Source organism: Lontra canadensis, unplaced genomic scaffold (genome assembly GCF_010015895.1).
Source record: "Lontra canadensis isolate GAN:19392208 unplaced genomic scaffold, GSC_riverotter_1.0 scaffold1, whole genome shotgun sequence".
Lineage (NCBI taxonomy): Eukaryota > Metazoa > Chordata > Mammalia > Carnivora > Mustelidae > Lontra > Lontra canadensis.
In genome coordinates this window covers 132298185-132319008 of record NW_022630995.1, presented here as the reverse complement: position 1 = coordinate 132319008, position 20824 = coordinate 132298185, and the positions used below count along the sequence as shown (strand labels likewise).

General features: G+C 37.4%; 1 long non-coding RNA gene across 1 annotated transcript; it reads right to left on the bottom strand.

Moving 5' to 3' along the window:
• Positions 1 to 8747: 8747 nt before the first annotated feature.
• Positions 8748 to 14824, bottom strand: LOC116878292. Its single transcript, XR_004384828.1, has 3 exons — positions 14750 to 14824; positions 13040 to 13181; positions 8748 to 8826 (listed from the first exon to the last, which is right to left on the bottom strand). It is a non-coding gene; the product is annotated as an uncharacterized LOC116878292 (long non-coding RNA).
• Positions 14825 to 20824: the final 6000 nt, after the last annotated feature.

The following is a 20824-nucleotide window of genomic DNA, read 5'->3' as shown; positions in this document are numbered from 1 at the left end:
TACATCATGTGAACTTGCAGAAGTCCCAGCATATTTCATGGGGCACGGAGCCCTGCTGCCTGGGAAATTTTCATCTCCAAGATTTGAGTAAGACTGTCAGGATGAATTAGGATGAAATGCGACATTCATTATCCCTTCAACTTTCAAGAGGTGAGAAGGAAGATACAGCTTCTCTGTCAAAGGAGATTTGTCTTTTTGTGTAGTGAGATCAGCCAAGGAGTTACAGATAGGCTTGAGAGGACACATTTGAAAAATATTATATGACATAATATTTACAGTGGAAATCCCGAACATCTAAGGAGCCGCAAATAATAGGTAAATAAGAAAATAAGTTCCCTGACGAACAGCACTAAATCTCACAGTGTTCATTTGCTGTTAAGCTACATACATCACTTTTAGAATAGGCCTTCAAGTTCTTACTCAGAAGGCATTACTCCTATTTTAGGCATCATTATAATAAATTGGGTTAACTTATTCTTGGTTACTTACAAATGACACTCACATCAGAAGGAATGCATTGTTTCAGGGAAGAGGATGGTTTTAATAATATGCATGTTGAAAGCAAGGGGGAGAAAATGGACAAATGACAGACAGAAGCACCACTTCACAAAAGCTTGCTAGCCTATGGCTATTTATTAAGTGCCAACAAGTCAACAAGCTTTGAAATTTTCATTGTTTTATGGCTCAGAATCATAATTAAAATTCATATTTATGACTTCAAACTAACAATAAAAATTAATAATATTTGATACACTTGATTTTGCAGCTTTAGCCATGATGGTTGAATGAGTAGCAGTGACCAAAGTTTTCTTCCACTAAAACCATATAAATAATTTAAATAAGAAAATATTCATCATTCAAAAAGATTAACAAATTATATTCAAGTAAGTATTATTGAACAAAACTAGCTATGGATCTTTGTAAATATTCTTCTGCAGTAAAAAACCTAAGGATAAAAGAAACAAAATTGTAAGAATATCTGGGTGAAAAAAGACCTGATTTATAAAGTATGCGATGGAGTGGGGAGAGATAGCTGAACGTCTCCAAAAGGACAACTTAGGGGATCCCTAGCAGACAGCCTGCCTCCCCCCACAACAATCAGAGCCTTCCATGAACAAAAACAGTCCTGGGGGGACTCTGGAGTCCACTTATGAAACTTCAGCAACACATTAAAACCAAAAGTCTAAGAATAACTGAAGAAGAGGAGAAGGAAAACAGCTTCATTTTGCCTGCATCATTCCATGCCCCAAGCCAACATGGCTCAGAACCAAAGGGGAGCTTCCCAGCTAGGAAGAGCTGCCCTCACTTGGAAGAGAAGAGTTGGGTGTGCAACCAGTTCAAGGTCCACCAGTTTAAGGTCCACTGAAGCTTCACTCAGCTTCAGACGGGCAAAGCTGAGACCTATAGAGGCAAGTAGAAATGACAAGTGGTTTCCAGAAGCAGCCACGCAGCCAGAGTGATCACAGTTCACAGTGACCTGCTCTGCAGACAAACCCTGCAGCCTTTGCCAGTGAACAAACCAAAGGGCAGTGCAACCAAGGCAGACACCCTGAAGATTTCCCCAGCTTCTGCCCCACAGGTATTAACAATTGCTGACGTTAGCCATCTCAGTCCCTCCCACTTCCAACCCACCCTTCCCCACTCCCCAACCCTACTAGAACCCAGGAACTGCCCTGGCAGCCAGCCTGGCCTCCCCAGATTTATGAGTGCAGGATATCTCACTGGATTACTGCAACTGACCCCCCACTACCATGCATGTACTCAGAACAAGCCCCTCCAGCTGTGCACTTCCAGGCCACTGACCTGACACCTGTCACCACCCTCCACTGCAGTGCACACCTGCAAGGAGACTGCGCAACCACAGGAAAGCCCAGTGACAACACCCAGGGCCCTCACAGATGCCCATGGGCCCCCACAGATGCCCATGGGCTCCGGCCAACCCCTGTCTTCTGTCACTGGCCTCCGCTGCCATGCCCTGTGGCAAAACCCAGAGAACAGAGTAACGCACACTGACCACCAGCTCCAGCAGCTACCAGAATACCTACAGTTGGCCCCAGCCCATGCTTCCTGCCCTGCGCCCCACCGGTACATGTGTGTCTGCAACCAGCCCCCCACCACACAGGTACCTGCAGCTGGCCCCCACAGCCAAGTGTACCCAGGCCACTAGCACTGGCCTTGCCCAGTCCACTGGACCTTAAGGCACTGCAGAGGACCCCAGCAGCCCGTAGACCCAACTATATCATATTCACATTGCCAGTAAGTAGCAGACATTCCCAAATAAATCAAAATGAATGAGCTAAAACCAACACCTGGAGGAATAATAAGAGTATTGAGTAATAAGAGCACAGAAATCAAGCATATATAAGAAATATGGATTTAGGGATGCCTGGGTGGTTCAGTTGGTTAAGCGTCTGCCTTCAGCTCAGGTCATGATGCCAGGGTCCTGGGTCGAAACCCACATCAGGCTCCCTGCTCTGCAGGGAGTCTGCTTCTCCCTCTGCCTCTGCTGCTTCCCTCTTTGTGCTCTCTCTGACAAATAAATAATAAAGTCTTTTTTTTTAAGATTTTATTTATTCATTTGACAGACAGAGATCACAAGCAGGCAGAGAGGCAGGCAGAGACAGATAGAGGAGGAAGCAGGCTCCCCGCCGAGCAGAGAGCCCGACGCGGGGCTCGATCCCAGGACCCCGGGACCACGACCTGAGCCGAAGGCAGAGGCTCAAACCCACTGAGCCACCCAGGCGCCCTAATAAAGTCTATTTTTTAAAAAGAAATATGGATTTCAATAAAAAACGTAATTGTATAAGTTTCAAGCACAAAAGTCTTATCACATTTATTTATTAAAAATCATATCACATTTCTCAGATGGTATAACATATCACCCATATTGACTGAATATAGCAAATTATCGTTCATCTGTTTCCACAACAGAAAGACATTTTCAGTTTTAACAAAGCCTTGGAAAATTTACTAACTTTTCTATAAAAATCATGAATGTGTATTCCAGAGAGCTAATGATTAAATGTGAGAAAGAACACACATGTGAAGACACTTCTCTATTACAGATATATAATGATTATTGAACTGAAACTCCACAGGGTAAGAAGACTGATATGAGGAGAAATGTTGTTAATAAATATAATTATTAAACTTTTTGGGTTAAAATGAAATCATAAAAGAACATAGCTGCAGGATGTTAGATTCGTATATATGAGAAGCATCAGAGACAAGAAAAGAAAGGCAAAGATTTCTTACTTTACTTATTTCCATTTACAGAACCCCGTTACTGGCAAAATTATCCTCAATTTAAAGATTAAATTGGGCTTTTTGCCTCATTGCATGCAAGAGCAAGATGGATCCACCAGCAGCACTCTGGGAAGCCATCTGAGGAAATCTGGCCAGGGTTCTCGTTCTTGAAACGTCTGTTCAAACTGGCGTGGTCTGATCCAGAAATATGACCTCCATTCATGCTGCCATGTTTCCATCAGTGCACAAAGGATTAAGTTGCCTTAAGGGAACTTCCTTGAATGGGTCACCCAAGAGACCTACCTTAACTGTAGATAACCAGCATAACTACCCTAATGCTAACTCACTGTACATAAAATAAAAATACTTCAATTATGAGTGTTTTAATGTGAAAAAAATGAAAAATTAAAATTAAATTGGGATATTCATAGAATTCAACATTTGACAATTTTTTTTAAAGTATCACAAGTTAATATTAAGTGTTACATTGCAGATCATCATCTTTATTTTTTTTAAAATAAAAATACTTTGAATACCAAGAAGCTGATCCAAGTTTTCTTTTGTGGAGAAAAAGGAAATCATTACAGCGAATTTTAAAAATTAACACCAAAAACATTTAAAAAAATACAAAAGAAACCCCATAAAATTCTATTAATTACTTAACAGACCTCCAGAACACTTTCTCTTATTTTATATCTGATATTCCTTTTTTTAATATCTGATCTTCTTGATCATCTCTTTAGGGATGATTTTTTGTTTTGCTTTATTCATTTTTAACTTATACACCATACAGTGTATGTAAATTAAATGTACAGTTCTATGAGTTTGACACTACCACAATCAAGGTACAGAATAGGTCCATTGCCCCAAGTAATCCCTTCTGTGACCAGCACCTCATAACCACTGACCCATTTTTTTTCTTCCCATAATTTTACCTTTTCCAGAAACTGGAATCACAGAGTATATTGTCTTCGTAGTCTTGCTACTTTCATTCAGCATAATGCATTTGAAGTTCAACCATGTTGTTATATTTAGCAGTAATTTTTTTTTCTTTCTTATTGGTCAATAGTATTTCAATGTGTGGAAGTTCTATAAATGTTTATGAATTCCCCTTTGAAGAATATTTGGGTTATTTCCAATTGGGAAATTTATGAATGAAATACCTATAAAGCTTTTCATGGGAACACAAGTTATTTCTTTTGAGTGTAATACTGTGGAATAGTTTCTAGGTCGTGTAGTAAGTATATATATACTGACTTTTACATGGAACTTCTAAACTATTTTCTGAAATGTCTGTCTCTCATTTTGCGCTTTCACTAGCTATATATGGGAGCTCCCCTTGTATATTCTCACCAGAACTTGTAAGAGTTTTCTGTCCATCTGTTTGTTTTTCTCATCCTAATCTGTATGTAGTGGTATCTTACCATTTTAATCTGCATTTTTCTACTTGCTAATCTTTTTATGCATTTATTTGTCAGCTGTGTGTGTTCTTTGGTGAGGTGTCTAATCTGATCTTTTACCCATTTTGAATTGAGTGTTTGTTTTCTTAATATTACTTTTAAGAGTTTTCATATATACTTAATACATCTTTATGAGATGTGTGATTTGAAATATTTTCACCCTGTCTTCGGTTTGTCTTTTCATTTTCTTGAAAGTGACTTTTGCAAAGAAATGTTTAATTTTGATGAAGTTTATCTCATTCATTTTTTAATTGTGCTTTTGTCATCACAAAGACACCAAATAATTAATTCTAAGAACTCTTTAAAAATAATCCAAGATCACAGAGACTTTCTCTGATATTTTCTCCTAGAAATTTAACAATTCTAGGATTCACATTTAAGTCTATATTCACATTTAAGTCTGTTTGGGGTTAATTTTTGTATCGAGTGCAAGGCATGGATCTGTTGGGGGTTTGTTTTTGTGTGTGTTGTGTTTTCCTTTTTTTGATTTTCTACCTGTGGATGTTTAATTATTTTAGCACTATTTGTTGAAAAGACTCTTTTCTCCATTGAATTGCTTTTGTACCTTTGTTAAAAGCCATTTGACAAAATCAGTGTGAGTCTATTTCTGGATTCTCTCTTCTGGTTTGTCTACCCTAATACCACACACTCTTGATTTCTGTAACTTTTTCGTAAGTCTTAAAATTGGGTGAGTTTTCCTAGCATTTTTCTTCACATTCAAAGCTGTTTGGGCTATTCTAATTCTTTCCGTATAAATTTTGGAATCACTTCATTACTATGTGCAAAAAAAAAAAAAATTGTTTCAGATTTTGATTGGGATTGCATTAGATCTATAGATCACTTAAAGAAATTTGACATGTTAATAATATTGAATCTTCAATCTATGGACATAGATTTCTTTCTATTTATTTTCATCTTTTTTGATAATTTCCCCATCAGTCTTTTGTGGTTTTCAGCATACAGATTCTGTATATATTTTGATAGATTTATACCTAAGTATTTTATTTTTTGGCATTGTATTTTTAAAGATTTTTAGTATTATTTTAATTCAATTTTCTATTGTTATTGCTAATATATAGAAATATAATTTATTTTTGTATATTTACCATGTATCCTGTGACCTTCCTAAGTTCATTTGTTAGTTTAAAGAGCTTTTTTATATATTTCTAGGGATATGTACTTAATTCTGGGGTGTATAAATAGGGATAGTATCATTTCTCCCTTTCTAAACTGTATACTACTTATTTATTTTTCTTTTTTTATTGCCTTGCCTAGGACTTTCACTATGATTTTGGTAAAAGGGGACACCCTTGCTTTGTTTCCAATCTTAGTAAGTCAATCCTTCCCCATTAAATTTGAAGTTAGCTGTTGTTTATTTTGTCTTGTTTTGTCTTGTTTTGTTTGTTTGTTTCGTGAATACCTGTATTAGTTTGTTCAGGCTGCCATAACAAAGTACCACAGTCTAGATGATGTAAGCCAGTGGAATGTATGTCTCACAGTTCCCAAGGGTAGAAGTCCAAGATCGGGATGTCAGAAGGTTTGATTTCTTCTGAGGCCTCCTTCCTTGGCTTGCTCATGGCTGCTTTGTCACTGTGTCCTCTTCGTGGCTTTTTCTCTGTGTCCAAATTTCCTCTTCTAACAAGGTCCTTCAACAGACTGAGGAATTTCCTTGTTATTCCCAGTTTGCAGAGAGTTTTTTCATTGAAAGGATTCAAATTGTGTCAAATGCTCTTCTGCATGTTTCTGAAAAGGTTGTATGATTTCTCTTCTTTAGTTTATTGACATAAATTGTATTGATTGATTTCTTTAGTTCTTAATTAGTCCTGCATTCTCAAGATAAACCTCGGTCATGCTATGCTATCATATTTTATACTATTTGATTTGCTAGCATTTTGCTAAAGCTGTTTGCATCTGTGATCATAACAGGTAGTGGTCTTTAGCTTTTTATTTTTTCTTGACATATCTTTGGCTTTAGAATCAGGGCAATGCTGAGCTCATTAAATGAGTTGATTCTCATATTTCTAGAAGGGCTTGTGTAAGCATGATATTATTTCTTCTTTAAGTGGTAAAATTTGCCACTGAAGCCATCTAGACCCAAAGCTTTCTTTCTTGGAGATGTTCATGAATTCAACTTCTTTGACAGATACAGAACTCTTCAAGTATAGCAATGTTTTTTACTATCATTTCCACAGAAGCAAAAGATAAGTTGGCCTTTCTTCCAGTGTGATTGGGATATTTGTTATTTTGTTCGCATAGCAGAAAACATGAGCCTTCACACTCTGACAAATTTACTAGTCATAGGACAGCTATACAGGTTTTTGCCTCACAACCCAGGAAGTCTGATAAGTTTTACACAGTTTTTAAACATTTCTCATCAAAGAAGAAAATGTGTGGTGTTTTCATGAATGCTACTTTATACTTTATTAAATGTATACTCTACATATTTATAAAAGAATATTTTATCATAGTTTTATTTCTACTATAATATGCCAGGAATGGGCAGCAGTCCCAGTACTGACAGATGAAAGATTACTCCCAAACTTTGCTGTGAAAGAGAGGAGAGAGCAAGGGGGTCACTGATGAGAGGCGAAGACCCTTTGCTCTCCTTTGCTCTTGCTTTTATTGATCCTCAGATAAACACAAATCCTTATCACTGTTTCTCAAGCACGTGATATGTGACAAGGGGTCTTACTGAAACTAGGAGGATCTGTTTACAGGAAAGATAAGATATGCTCGCCCACCTGCTTGGTCTAAGAAACATAGCATAAGGGAAAATGCATACAACTCTTAGATCACTAGTGTCCCTGTTTGGGCTAAAGAAAGCTTCAGGAAGGCAACTCCTCCAGGCATTCCAAGAGAAGAGCGGTCACCCGCATGCCTTGGCGTTCCAAAGGCCTACGCCCTTCTGGGAAACATTCCTTCACCCCCAGCAACCTCCGTGTTACCTTTTAGTAAGCCAGATATTGTGGCTGATTTTATACTCTACATAACCCCACCAATAATATATATATATATAAACACACACACACACACACATATATAATATACATCTTATTTTCAAGGGTACATCAATATTCATGATATAACCATTTGCTAAGCCACCAAAAAAGTCCAAATATAATTTATGGGTATATTAATTCTTACTTTTAATGCATTGATTACAATATATCAATTTATAAATTAAAGTTAAAATATTTATAAATGTTTAGAAATATTTCCCGATGAAGTAATTGAATTGAAGAAAAAAATTAGAGTATTTAGAAAAAAATGAAAATACTGAATAAATATAGTATATAAATACAGAATAAATAAATAAATGCAGTTAAAACATTTTTACTAAAAATAATTTTTAAATTTACATTCTCTTATTATTTAATAGACAATTCAACCAAATTTATAGAAAACTTGTGGTTTAAAATTTTTAAATATGAACAAAAATGTAATAAATTTGAAAATCAAAATGAGAATGATAAGCTTCTGGTAAATTTTAATCTGAAATCTCCAGAATTAAGTTAGAAACCTTACAAAGAATTATTTCAGTAACAAAGTGAAAAAGTCATCCAAGAACTACTCTCAACCACACTGGAAGGAGGTCATTTAAACCTGACAAGCCCTTTGGAGAAAGCTTTCAAGCTTTCAAATTGATGATTTCCTTATAATTCACACTTAAAATCCCAGGAAAATTTCTGAAATTATTTAATTTATTTCACAAAATGAATGTGGTCTTTCCCACCCAAATCTGTTTAATGTCAAAACACTCTATCTCACTTATGAACATAGGTGTGAAAAATCTATTTTTAAAATGATGGACTACCATACAGAATTTAATTATACCATATAAAATAACCCACTCTAACTAAGTGTGGTTATCTCAAAAATTCAAGAATTTCCCAACATGAAAAAGTCATTTTAAGTAGCATTTTAGTTCAACAAGACAAAAATATAATAAATGTCATCGATGATGAAAAGACTTAGGGACAGACTGAGACTCGCCCAAACCCCATCAAGAAGTCCCAGAGAGGAGAAGACTGACGGGAGCATTCCAAGAGCCTTGCAGAAGAGGTTGCAGACATGTGTTTGTTTCTGAGCACAGGGAACCAAGAAGAAACAATTGCAGAGTCTGTGAATAAAGGCGGCTGATTAGAGCTGGGATAACAGCCAATAGCAGATTGTGCTAAAGAAAGTTGTACCAAGAGGGACCAGAACATGAGAATTACTATTTATGAGATGGGTGGTGGAAATAAAGTAAGCATGAGCAGACTGAGAGTCAGGAGCCAGATCTACAAACACAGACCTAGATCACCCAGGTTTTTCCTCTCACACGGTCTTGCAGGCTTTACTTGGCTGGAAGGGGCTTCCTAAAATTACAGAACTACGCCAGAGAAGTTTTCTAATAAGTTCCAATACATCATTCCAACGTTCGGTAACATAATAAAGAATACCTATGTTAAATACTGAAATGGCATTTTTGAAAGCATTTCTTTTAAATAAAAATATAAGCTTAAGTTTATTAATACTGTGATTAAAATTCTAGTTTTGCAATAAATGAAGAAATGAAAGTTCTGGTTATAAAATAAAGAAAATGAAAAAAAAATCCTATAAATACGGAGAGAAAAGCAATCATTTTTATTATTATTTTATCTATAAAACCCCCAAAATCAACTAAAACAAATTATTAGAGGGGCACCTGATTGGCTCAGCTGGTTAAGTGTCTGCCTTCAGCTCAGGTCATGATCCCAGAGTCCTGGGAATGAGTCCCTCATTGGGCTTTCTGCTCAGTGGGGAGTCTACTTCTCCCTCTCCCTCTGTCCCTTGTTGTTCTTTCATGTTCTCTCTCTCTCTCTCTCATGTTCTCTCTCTCTCTCGTGCTCTCTGTCTCTCTCGTGCTCTCTCTCTCTCTCTCTCAAATAAATAAATAAAAATATTTTAAAATAAAATAAAACAAATTATTAAAATTATATTAAAAACTTAATAAAGTGTCCAGATTTTTAAAAAAACATACACACATCAAACATGAGTCATATGATAGGAAATATTAGGGGATTTTTCTTTCTTGTTTGGAGAAGTAAAGAATTCATACTTTCTTTCTGGATATGAATGCAATGAATATGGATATGAATGAATGAAATACCAGCTAAGTTAATGTATAAGTTTAAAGCAAGACCAATCAATCAAAAATAGATATGTAGATAGGGATACAGACATACACATAACTATAGACATGGATGTAGTCAAATAAAGATATAGCTATAGATGTAATTTATTTGATCAGAGAGAAGCCAGAAATATCAGATTATTATATAAAAGAAAAATTAGAAGATATTTTAATAATATTTCAGAGCCTAAAAATAAATCTGATTAAATTTAATAATTTATTTATATGATAAAATATCTCCAGAAATCAATAAAAGAAGTCCTTTTTTTTTCATTAATTGAGTTAAGAAGCTAGAAGTTTGGGAGCTTTTTTTTTATAATATATGTCATAAAGCAAAACAGAATTCTCTCTGACCACAAAATCCTAACTTCCCACACTTCCTGCTGTTGCTACAGAATATGCCCTTTAACCTCATATGATCTCTAGTCTCCTCATCCCACATACTGGCATGGTTTCATTGCTCCTCTGTGCATTTGAGGGCAACATTTTTAAGGCAGCCCACCCCAACATTACAGGAAAATTCCCACCCTGTCCATTGCCTGTCTTGATCAAGTCCAACTACCAGTTTACTCTGTATGAAAGGACGTGCAAATGAATTTTATAAACTGCAGATCACTCCATAAGTGCTCAAGAATATTATTTCTTGAGCAAGGTCCCAGGCACCTGAGTATTGCCAAAGACACTGAGGAATCTGAAAGGGAAAATCGTGCTCTCCAAGATCACATGGGCACATTGTTACCTGGAAATTTTTCCATCTATCTCAGTGTAATGATCTGCATTGTCTTCCCACAATGATTTTCACACATCTTTTTTGCTATCCTTAAGTAACCAATCCCACCCATTATCTTTTATTCTAGACAGAGGACCACATTTCCCATTTGACCAAGAAAATTGAGACCCTATGAAACAAGGTTCCTCAATTTTCCTAATCTCTCACAGAATCTATAAAACCTCACTGGGTATTTGCAATCCTGTTCTTGTTCTCTTTGCTATCTGAGGGGGAAAAGATACCTCTTCTTTTTGCCAAAGTAACTCAGTCTACTCACTTTTGATCTCGTTCTGTATAACATCCCTTGGGAATTTTTCCAGCCGTTTTTGCCTTTCTCCCTCATACAACTTCTTTCCTGCTGATTTATCTCCCTGTACCTCACACCCTTATCCTTTCACCATAGAAATAACCCTTCCCAGTCACCAAACCTCTTGAATGGTAGCTGCCTCTTAAACTTGATTCACATCCACACAGTCTAACAGTTTACAACCCAGCTTCTGCTGCCACCAGTGTTTTGAAACTGTAGATAAATCCTAAGCACCAAATCCAATTACCTTTTCTCACTCTTCACCCTCCTTGACCTCTCAACAGCATATCATGTTTTCCTTATTTTCTTGACTACAGTATCTTCCTTGCTCCCATGAAAGTTACTTTTGGGTTTCCTTCTCTGGCTCATTTTCCTTTTCATTTCCCCTAAACGCTGATGTTTTCATCAAGATGACATTTCTTTCTCATTCAGAGAGATTACACTCACTCACTACCTTTTAGCAATGACTTCAGTTGTGCCTCTTTATCAAAAGCTACTGTCACTCTATTTCCACTTTCCTTAAAAATGTTATATATGTCATCCTGAAACCTCCAACCCGATATAAATGAAATGAAAGTCATTTCTCTTTAACCTGATTAACCTCAGAGAAAACTACTCTTGTCTTTGAAAATACTTGCTAACTGAACTGTTTGTGCATAAACTTGATCAAGAAACTCAAAGCCACTTTGCCTCTACTTATATGTTGATTGACAAACGCGAGACTCCTCTGATTAGCCAGATACACCAGGGATGCCCAACTTTTCTGTGTTTTCCATGTTCTTTTCTGTCAGTCTCTCTATACTACCTCCTTTAAAAAGACTTTTCTATTATTTTGACTTATTCATAATTTTTCTTTTATCAAACTAATATATATCTATTGCATAAAATTTGGAAAATACAAAAGCATTTTAAACATAAGTAAACTTGGGGGGCCTCGGTGGCTCAGTAAGTTAAGTGTCTGACTCTTGATTTCGGCTCAGGTCATGATCCCCGGATTGTGAAAGCAAGCACCACATCAGGCTCCACACTGGGAGTGGAGTCTGCTTGGGATTCTTTCTCTCCCTCTGCTCCTCCCCAGCTCCCTCTCTCCCTCCTCAAAGAAAAAACAAAAACAAAAAACACTTGCCTGAAATCTTAGCATCCAGAACTTTGTTCATACACACACACACACACACACACACACACACACACATATATGCATGTACATGGATACATACATATCTATACACATAAAGATATAAATATACATATCTATACATTTATAGATAAATACAGATATAAAATTCCAATGTTTTCTCTGTGAGTACAGTTCAACAATAAATTCTGCCAATTACCAACTATGTAATCTCAAAGGACTTAATTTCTTTAATTATAAATAGAGAAAACTGTACCTATATTGTAGGTTTATTATGTAGATTTTTTTAAAATATTAAAACCAGCACAGGGTATCATATAGTAATCATTGGAACACATTAGCTTTTTTCCCCCTATTGGACATTTTTATGTCATTAAATATTCTTCAAAATATTATCATTAACTGCTCCATAGTTTTCCATAGCATGAATGACAAAATATATTTACCCTGTGCCCTACTACTTGATATTTAGCTGGATTCTAATTTTCTGCAACTATAAGTAATACTGAAATTAATATCTCTGTGCACGTCTAACATAGTCATAATTGCCATCATTTATTTACTGTTTACTTTGTGCCTGTCACTGGGCTAAATACCCGAGTTACCTCATTTAACCCTCATTGTCATGAGTCTCATTCCATATGTGAGGAGAGAACAGCCTTGAGAAGGTAAGTCACTTGCCTCCTGCCAACCAGTAAGTGCAGAAGGCAGGGCTCCGACTCAGTTCCTCTGACCTACAAAGTCTCTGCTTATAACCATTTCACCACACTGCCTTCTCAGATTCCTGACAGACATTCCTGAAAAAGGAATTTCTAAAATGAAATGACATTTGATAAATGTTATAAAATGATACTTCTGAAACTCTAGGCCAAGTTATACTCCCACTAGGCAAGTGTGATGCTGTCTACTTGCTCACATTTGGGCATTGTTAAAACAACCGTAGCCAGTTTGATCCTGAAAATCATACCTGCTGTTGTGGGGGTTGCAGGTTGGAGGCTTTTACGACCAAGATGGTATCTCAGGCAGCACCGAGAAATGCCCACATCCTCTTCTGCTGGCAGCACCTTCCTTGCTGTAAGGTTTCTGAGGAGAATGTGCTTCAGGAAATACTGAGTAAGAAGCAAAGTATCATTTTATTACTTCTCAGGCCACTGCCCAAGAACCCTCTGTGCTCTTGTTCTGATAATTAGGGCTTAGAAAATGCCAGAGATCTAAGCAAGAGTCCTTTCCCCACTAATTGGATGTCTGATCTTGAGATCTTATGATCTTTTGGCTCTCCATGCAGAGGAAAAAAATTGAAGACTTGCTTTCAGTCATTTTTTCCTTTATTCCAGAAATTTATTAAGCATCCATCTTCTGCCAGGTTTGCTCCAGGAGCTAAGGATATAGCAGTGAATGGAATACATTGAAGTCCTTCCCCTTATTGAGCTCACATTTCACAGATGAGATAAACAGTATTTATTATTTCTTTGTTTATAGTTTATTTTATCTATGGAATAAACAAAATTGTATTTTATGTATTTTGTATTTAATATAAATTCTGTAAAATACTATATATTATATATGGTATACAAGTAGTATACTATGTATATAGTATATATATAGTATGTATGTATATGTAATTCTTTACAGTGTTAGAATTATGAAGGAAGTAATTCAGAGTAAGGGAAAAGAGAGTGATGTGGGCTCCTATCTTATATGGGTGGTCAAGGTAGATCTTACTGAGACATAAACCTGACATAGAGAGAGATAAATTTAAGCATTTAAAATAAATTCTTCCCACTACATTTTTTTTAATTCATATTCCTTCAATTATAAGTGAGGTTACATATGTTTCCATATGTTTTTTGGCAATAATTATTTATATGTGTGTGAATCTGGAGGGGCGGGGAAGGGGGGCTTTGTCTATCACAAAGTCATTTTTGATCCCCAACAAAATTGATTTAATCTTACTTGGAAGTTAAATAAAATTGTGTCTGTGTTTCTTGTGTGCTTATCATGTTCCACTAGTATTTCAAATATTTTTTGCTTGGCTTATCTTCAAAGTGTAAATCTTTTGAAGTCTGCAATTACTTATTTAATCTGCATCACCCTTCCTGTGTAGCTTAATGTGTTGTATGTGGTAGGGGTTCAATAAACCTTTCTTGAACTAGGCTGAATCATGAGTGGACAGGGACTTGATCTCAGATAACCTTAGATTAGATTGTCTTTTCCAAGTCTTTAGGTGTTTTTGTTTTACTTTCTAACATGAGTTTACTGATGGTTTGTGTCCTGTGACTGTGTACAGAAAACAGTCACATTATTTTTAATTTTCTTGATATCATACACAAGTTTATTTCAATATAATAGAGTCCTCTGATCTCTAATTATTTCTGCACAAACATTTCTTCTTTTCTATGATTGGCTCTCTCTCTCTCTCTCTCTCTCGATTTGCATTTGCCCTTTGTCCTCGAACGGATGTTATCTATCTTGGCAGTGACTACAGTATTCAACGACCCAGTCCCAGAGTCACTACTAGGTAGCCCTTGTCTTCAGCAATTCCACCTTTCCCCAAATTTGTACAAAGCCCCAAGGAGCCACTGAGAAACATGACTATGTTAAAATACAAATGTTATATTATTTTTAATAACGTAATAATATTAACATCCAATACCCAAAATGAAATCAAGTTGCTTACCCTGGCATTATTCTAACTGCAGCTTCCCCCAGTCTCCGAAAGTAGAGCGTTCTGTGAAAGCTTTCATAAGCCAAAACAACCTAGAGCAAAGCAGCAACGATCATTCATTTATATGGAAAATGTTTTGAGTGTTGCCAGATTCAGAAGGTAACCTCTCTTATGCTTTTTTGATACTTTAGGAGACATGTCACTAACAGATGCACAAACTAAATTGAGATAAAGCACAGATGCTCACAGACACAATTTGAAGTTCTGGCGGTTTGGCACCCGAGTGTAATTCCCAGGGAAGGAGTTTGACGGCGACACTGTGGACACTCTCAGGGTGAGCGCTACCTCCCTAATGACTCGCTGGGAAACAGACACCGAACGCTATTTTCACTCTCTGCCTTTTCATAAAAGCAAAAATCCTCCTCAGATTTCTTTCAGTTAGTGAAAACAGGTACCAACATAGGTCTTTCACAAAAGCAAAAGGCCTAATGCGATCTTTGGAAATGTGAGGGATACCAGGTATAAGACTAAATGTTAAAATGAAGGAAACATGTTCCTAAATAAAGCCAAGCTACTGTAGTATTAGAAATGGCGAGGTTAGAACCTGTTTGTCTTGTCATGGTGTAACATCATGTCTAGAGAATTTAGCTTTGGTAAGCGGTCATTCCTACTTATGATCCCATGATACAGTGATAATAGAACAGGAAAGAATAGTTTGCTTGAATGGACACAAACCAGTCCCATATATCCATGCTCAGGAAACCGCTGGACCTCAGCAGGAACAAGAGAACCACATTCACTGAGTATCCCGAGAGTCCGACAAGTCTGTGCAAAGCTGGTTGCATAGTGGCTGCTGGAACAACACCGGCAGCCGAAGGATCCGGAAAAAGGAGGTCAAAGGATGCCAAGTGGTGCAAAAGATGTGGCTGATACAGATCTCCTTCCAGAGCTGAACTGTCACTAGTGATGTAGGGTCTACCTTCCAGGGTTAGGTTAGGCAAGCAAATCTGTTGCATAGAGAATGCAATATGAATGGGGTTTGTTCCTTTGTCTGTTACACAAGAAAGTCTATCATGAAGAAATTGTTCGCTGTTCCTTGCCGGGTGGTCCATCCACCTCTTACGAGGCAACAGAGGGCCTTTCATACTGCGAATGCAGCATCTCAGAAATGCAGAATCTATCTCGTTTCATGCCCCAAGATTTGACTTTCAGAAGCGAAACCGAAGCTCAGAACATTCACCGGTGGTTTGCTAAAAATCGCAGCTACTGAATGGAAGGATTGGGGCACTCGGTGCTATAGGTGTTCTGACGTCCTGCCCCGGGATTTTAATAACACACACATAAATACAGTGTCTTCCTTAAGCCTGTCTGGTCCTGGCAGTGAGACAATTGCCTGGATTCTGGGCCTCTCCATCATGCACCCACACAAACTCTCCGGAACCCCGGACATGCCCTGACAACAAAGGCCCCAACAGTTGAAATGCAAAGATCATGCTATGTGTAAGGAACACAGCCAGCATCTGGACTCATCAGAGCTCACTGCACGGAGTGTAAAGTTTTGGCTGCACCAGGAAGGACACCGGCTGCCCCGCTGTGGGAATAACAAGGGACTGTGTGCATCATGCTCAGGTTAGCACAAGAGGGCTCCCCTCCAAGCCCCAATGGCAGGAGTGGGCTTCCAGTCTCTGAAGTGGGCTTTCTCCCCAAAGAAAACACCAAGACGAAGGTTCATCCATGACCAGAAATCACCCCCTGACAAATACTAGTGCTTTTTCTGGGAGTTCAAGATGTTGTCCTCTAATTGGTGTAGGTTCTGGCAATCTTATTCCTGAAACAGAGCTCTGAGCCAACCACTGGCTTTTTCCTCACTGCTTCCATTTAGGAGACCGGATGTGTGGTTTTCTTTCTCAGAGACTTCAAAGTCATCACTATCCATTGATGTCTAAAATGACATTTCTGATTTTCATTCATCAAGTATTGAAAGAATGTACATTTGTCATAGAGTTCTTACACTGAGCACTGTGTAGGATACCAGAATATACAAAGCACACAGAGATCACCATTTCCTTCTATTCATAGATAGGTAGCAAAGCAGTTTGAAAGTTCTATAGAAATATAAAGATTTTAGTACACACCTGTACCTAAATTCAATATCTAGGAATGATTAATGTATTCAATTCTTTTTTTTTTTAAGATTTTATTTATTTATTTGTCAGAGAGAGAGAGAGCATGTGAGAGCAAGCGCACAAGTAGGCAGAGCAGCAGGTAGAGGCAGAGAGAGAAGCAGTCTCCCTGCTGAGCAAGGAGCCCAATGTGGGACTCGATCCCAGGACCCTGGGATCATGACCTGAGCCAAAGACAGCAGCTTAACCGACTGAGCCACCCAGGCATCCCTAATGTATTCAATTCTGATGTCTGAGAAATATTCTGACAATCTGAGAAACACAGTACGGATATGACCCATTCTTATACACATTCTCACACAAATAGCATATTAGAATTCACCAGAATAGAATTTGTAAAACAATTTTATGTTTTGTTAACTGTACAATTACCAATTATATAAAGACCATCCAATGTAGGTCAGTACTAATTCAATGGAACCAAGTAAGATAGCAGGTAAGTGAAGAGATAAAAATATGTAAGAAAGTAAACTCTCAGATCAGGTATTCTTGACCTCATAAAGGTCTCAATGACATACACAGTCTGCATTAACTACAGGACTGAAGTTACCAACATTTTTCTTTGGAAAATATACTCATGGCTCTTTACACTGAGTAGTACACATATAATAAAGAACTATAAAATGTTTTTTAAATATCAACGTTAGAAATTACTAGTGTGCTATTCAAACTGTATTAAGAAATAAAATACAGTATTTAAGAACTGTATTAATAGTCTACTTTGATAATTGTGTTGAAAATCATTCAGGTAGTCAGACATCATATAAGCTAAAATCTGCACTGGGTCATTTTTCTACTCTATCTACTTAAGTACAAAAAAAGGCTCAAACATCTGCTCCAAACTCTTCCTAAAATCAAAATTAAAAATTCACATGAAGATTCAGGAAAAAGTCAATAGAAAAGAAAATATGTATATGTGATCCCTTTATGAGTCAGTTCTGGCCTAATTTTAGAAATTTGGGTCTCTATTTCTATTTCTTAAGGTAAACATTACTTTAGGGAATGTTTGCTTCTAATGTTTTTATTATTTGTAATTCAAAATTGATTTTCCTCCTGATCCCAAGAACCCCGTCAAGTATGATGGGGTACACATTTATTAAGCCGTGACCTGGAGTCCTGAAAATCTAGAGCACTCCAAAAGATTCTAATTTACCTTTTGGAAGATTTAATTTATAATCATTATGATGGGGTTGAATAATATCATCCCCAAAATTCTTGTCCACACAGAACATCACACTGCGACCTTATTTGGAAATGTGGTCTCTGCAGCTATAACAGTTAAGGCTCAAGATGAAATCGTACTGGATTAGGGTTAATCCTAATCCCAATGAAAATGTCCTTGCAAGAGTAAGAAAAGGACACAGACAGAGGGAAAAGGTCATGCAAAGACAGAGATTAGTTATGCTGCCACAGCCAAGGAAGGTCAGAAGCCACCAACAGCTGGAGAGGCAAGGAAGGATCCCTCCCTACAGCCTTTAGAGGAAGTGTGGCTCTGCCAATACCTTGATTTCAGACTTCTGGCCTCCAGAACTGCGAAGGAAGAAACTGCTGTTATGTTTGTGACAATTTGCAAGGGTGATCACAAGAAACTAATACAAGGGACATGAACTACTCCAGTGCCTAAGTCCACTGATGGAAGTTTAACCTATAGGCAGACAAACATATTCCCTTTACTACTGGATCTCAAATTAACACAGTGCTAAATCGATTGTAAATAGTGTGTAACAATGGTGCTAAAAAATTAATTATTCTCCTAAGAGTCTCAATTTGGGGAAAAAGTTAGTTCAATAATAAGATGCATAGATGTCTTTATCCACCTCTGTTTTATCATATGTTCTCCCATTTAACTATTTTTGAAGTTAAAATGAATATAAAAGTTATCTTAAAGTTCCAAGTTAAATAGACTATAAAATACCTTTTTTCAAAACACTTTGTGTGTTAGTCTCAATTTAGTCTTCACTTTTTACAAGATGTGATAATTGAATTAGTTTTTTAAAAATTTATATAACAGTATTTTATCTTCTCTTAAAAATCATCAAAAAATGAAGTGCAAATTCAACCTACACTTGCCATAAATGAGGTGATCTCAACTATCACTTTACAAGCTGGACTCAAGAGTGACTTTATTTATTCTTCTCTAATATTTCTTGTCGTGTATGAAATGGCTCCTTCAGACTTTGCCATTCCTGCATTCTTTTCCTCCCCATGGGCCAATAAAGGTTGGCTCCATCCGGGCTTCCTCAGGGTATCCTGCTCTGTCAGAATGTCAAGGCCAGTAGGGTTCCAGTATTACTTACCCTTTATGAGCTATTGTTCGCACCAACTGTATTGTTGTTTTACATTGTCATCTAAAGGGCATGCAAGATTTATGGCTAATTCAATGGTCCTGAGCCACAGTAGCAAAAAGCTTTTAAGAGGCAATCATATCCTTTTAAGGAAATTATAAAGCTGGCCGTAATTTGCTGCCTCCAAAACCTACTGGACCAGATTACAAGTCCTATGAAAATTAAAAGTTAAAACTAAAGTGACACTGGTTAGCATTTTGAGATTGAGATAAACCAAAGGCATACGCATGGTTTAGCATCCCAGAAGTCAGAGAAATGTCTTTGTTCTTTAAAACAGCTCAAGTCATGATCCCAGGAGCCTGGGATCGAGCCCCGGAGTCGGGCTCTCCGCTCAGCAGGGAGCCTGCTTCCCCCTCTCTCTCTGCCTGCCTCTCTGCCTACTTGTGATTTCTGTCTGTCAAATAAATAAATAAAATCTTAAAAAAAAAAATAAAACAGAAACGTGACAAAGTTTCCAAAGATAATCCTATGGTTACTCTCATAGGGGAACCTAAAGCAGAGAAGGACAACTTTTCAGTTGCAATATTTTATATTGTATGAGACCAGGGAGCGTTGTCATCATTCAGTGAAGTGGGTGTTTTAGCAGTGAGCCTCTGAGTGCAGATTGTGTCCATACAAATGTGCTGACAGGGGCAAGGCCAAAGCAACATAAATAGTGCCCTTTGCCTTGGAGTCCCCTGCTCCAGGAACATGCAGTGAAGAACAAAATGACAGGAGATGCTCTGCAGAGCAAGTACTCACCTCAGCACCACAATCTCTATCTCTCCATCACTTAAAGGCCCATTTTATGAGAAGGAATAACAGCTGGTCCTTGTCCCATAAAACATCTAAGTATATGCCTAGAAAGGTAAACTGCCAGTAGAACTAAATTGGGGGCCCATGGGTTTCTAGTATCTGCTATAAAATATATTTTTAATCAATTGATTTTTTATTTCTACTTTGGCTAAATTACAACATGCTTTAGGATGTTGATGAGCTCTGCTTTACACTGAGTAGATGTTTGGACTAGAATCAAACTCTTTAAGTGAGTTTTTAAGAGGCTTCATAATAGGACACCTTCGAAGAGCTTTCATGTTTCCCCTACTTCTCCCCTTGACCCTGAGCTCCAGCAAATTTGAAGATTTCCAGATTTGGAGGCACTATGCTGGGTGTTAGCTTACAGTCATTCCTGTCTTCAAGGAGATCAACAAGGTCTGCAGTAAGTAGAATAAGAGCCACATAGATACAAGCACAGGACACTTGACCCAGTTTGGGGGGCACAGAAAGCTTTCTAGGAAAAATGTCCAGAGCAACATCTGAAAGGTAACTAAGTGTTAGGCAACTTAGGTTGTATGCACAAGTTTTCTTTACAGAAGGATCAGCCTGTGTGAATGCTAAGAGGTCAGAAACTCCTTGAAAACATGACAAACATTCTTTTGCTTATCCTCAGCTTCAATTTGCCAATGGTCTCTAAGTGCCAGTTATTGTGGGTGAATTTGAGATGAGTTCTCAACATGAGTTTTCCCCCCAGGTTCTCCTAAATTTCGCAAGTTTCCTGTGCTCAAGCCAATTATGGGAAA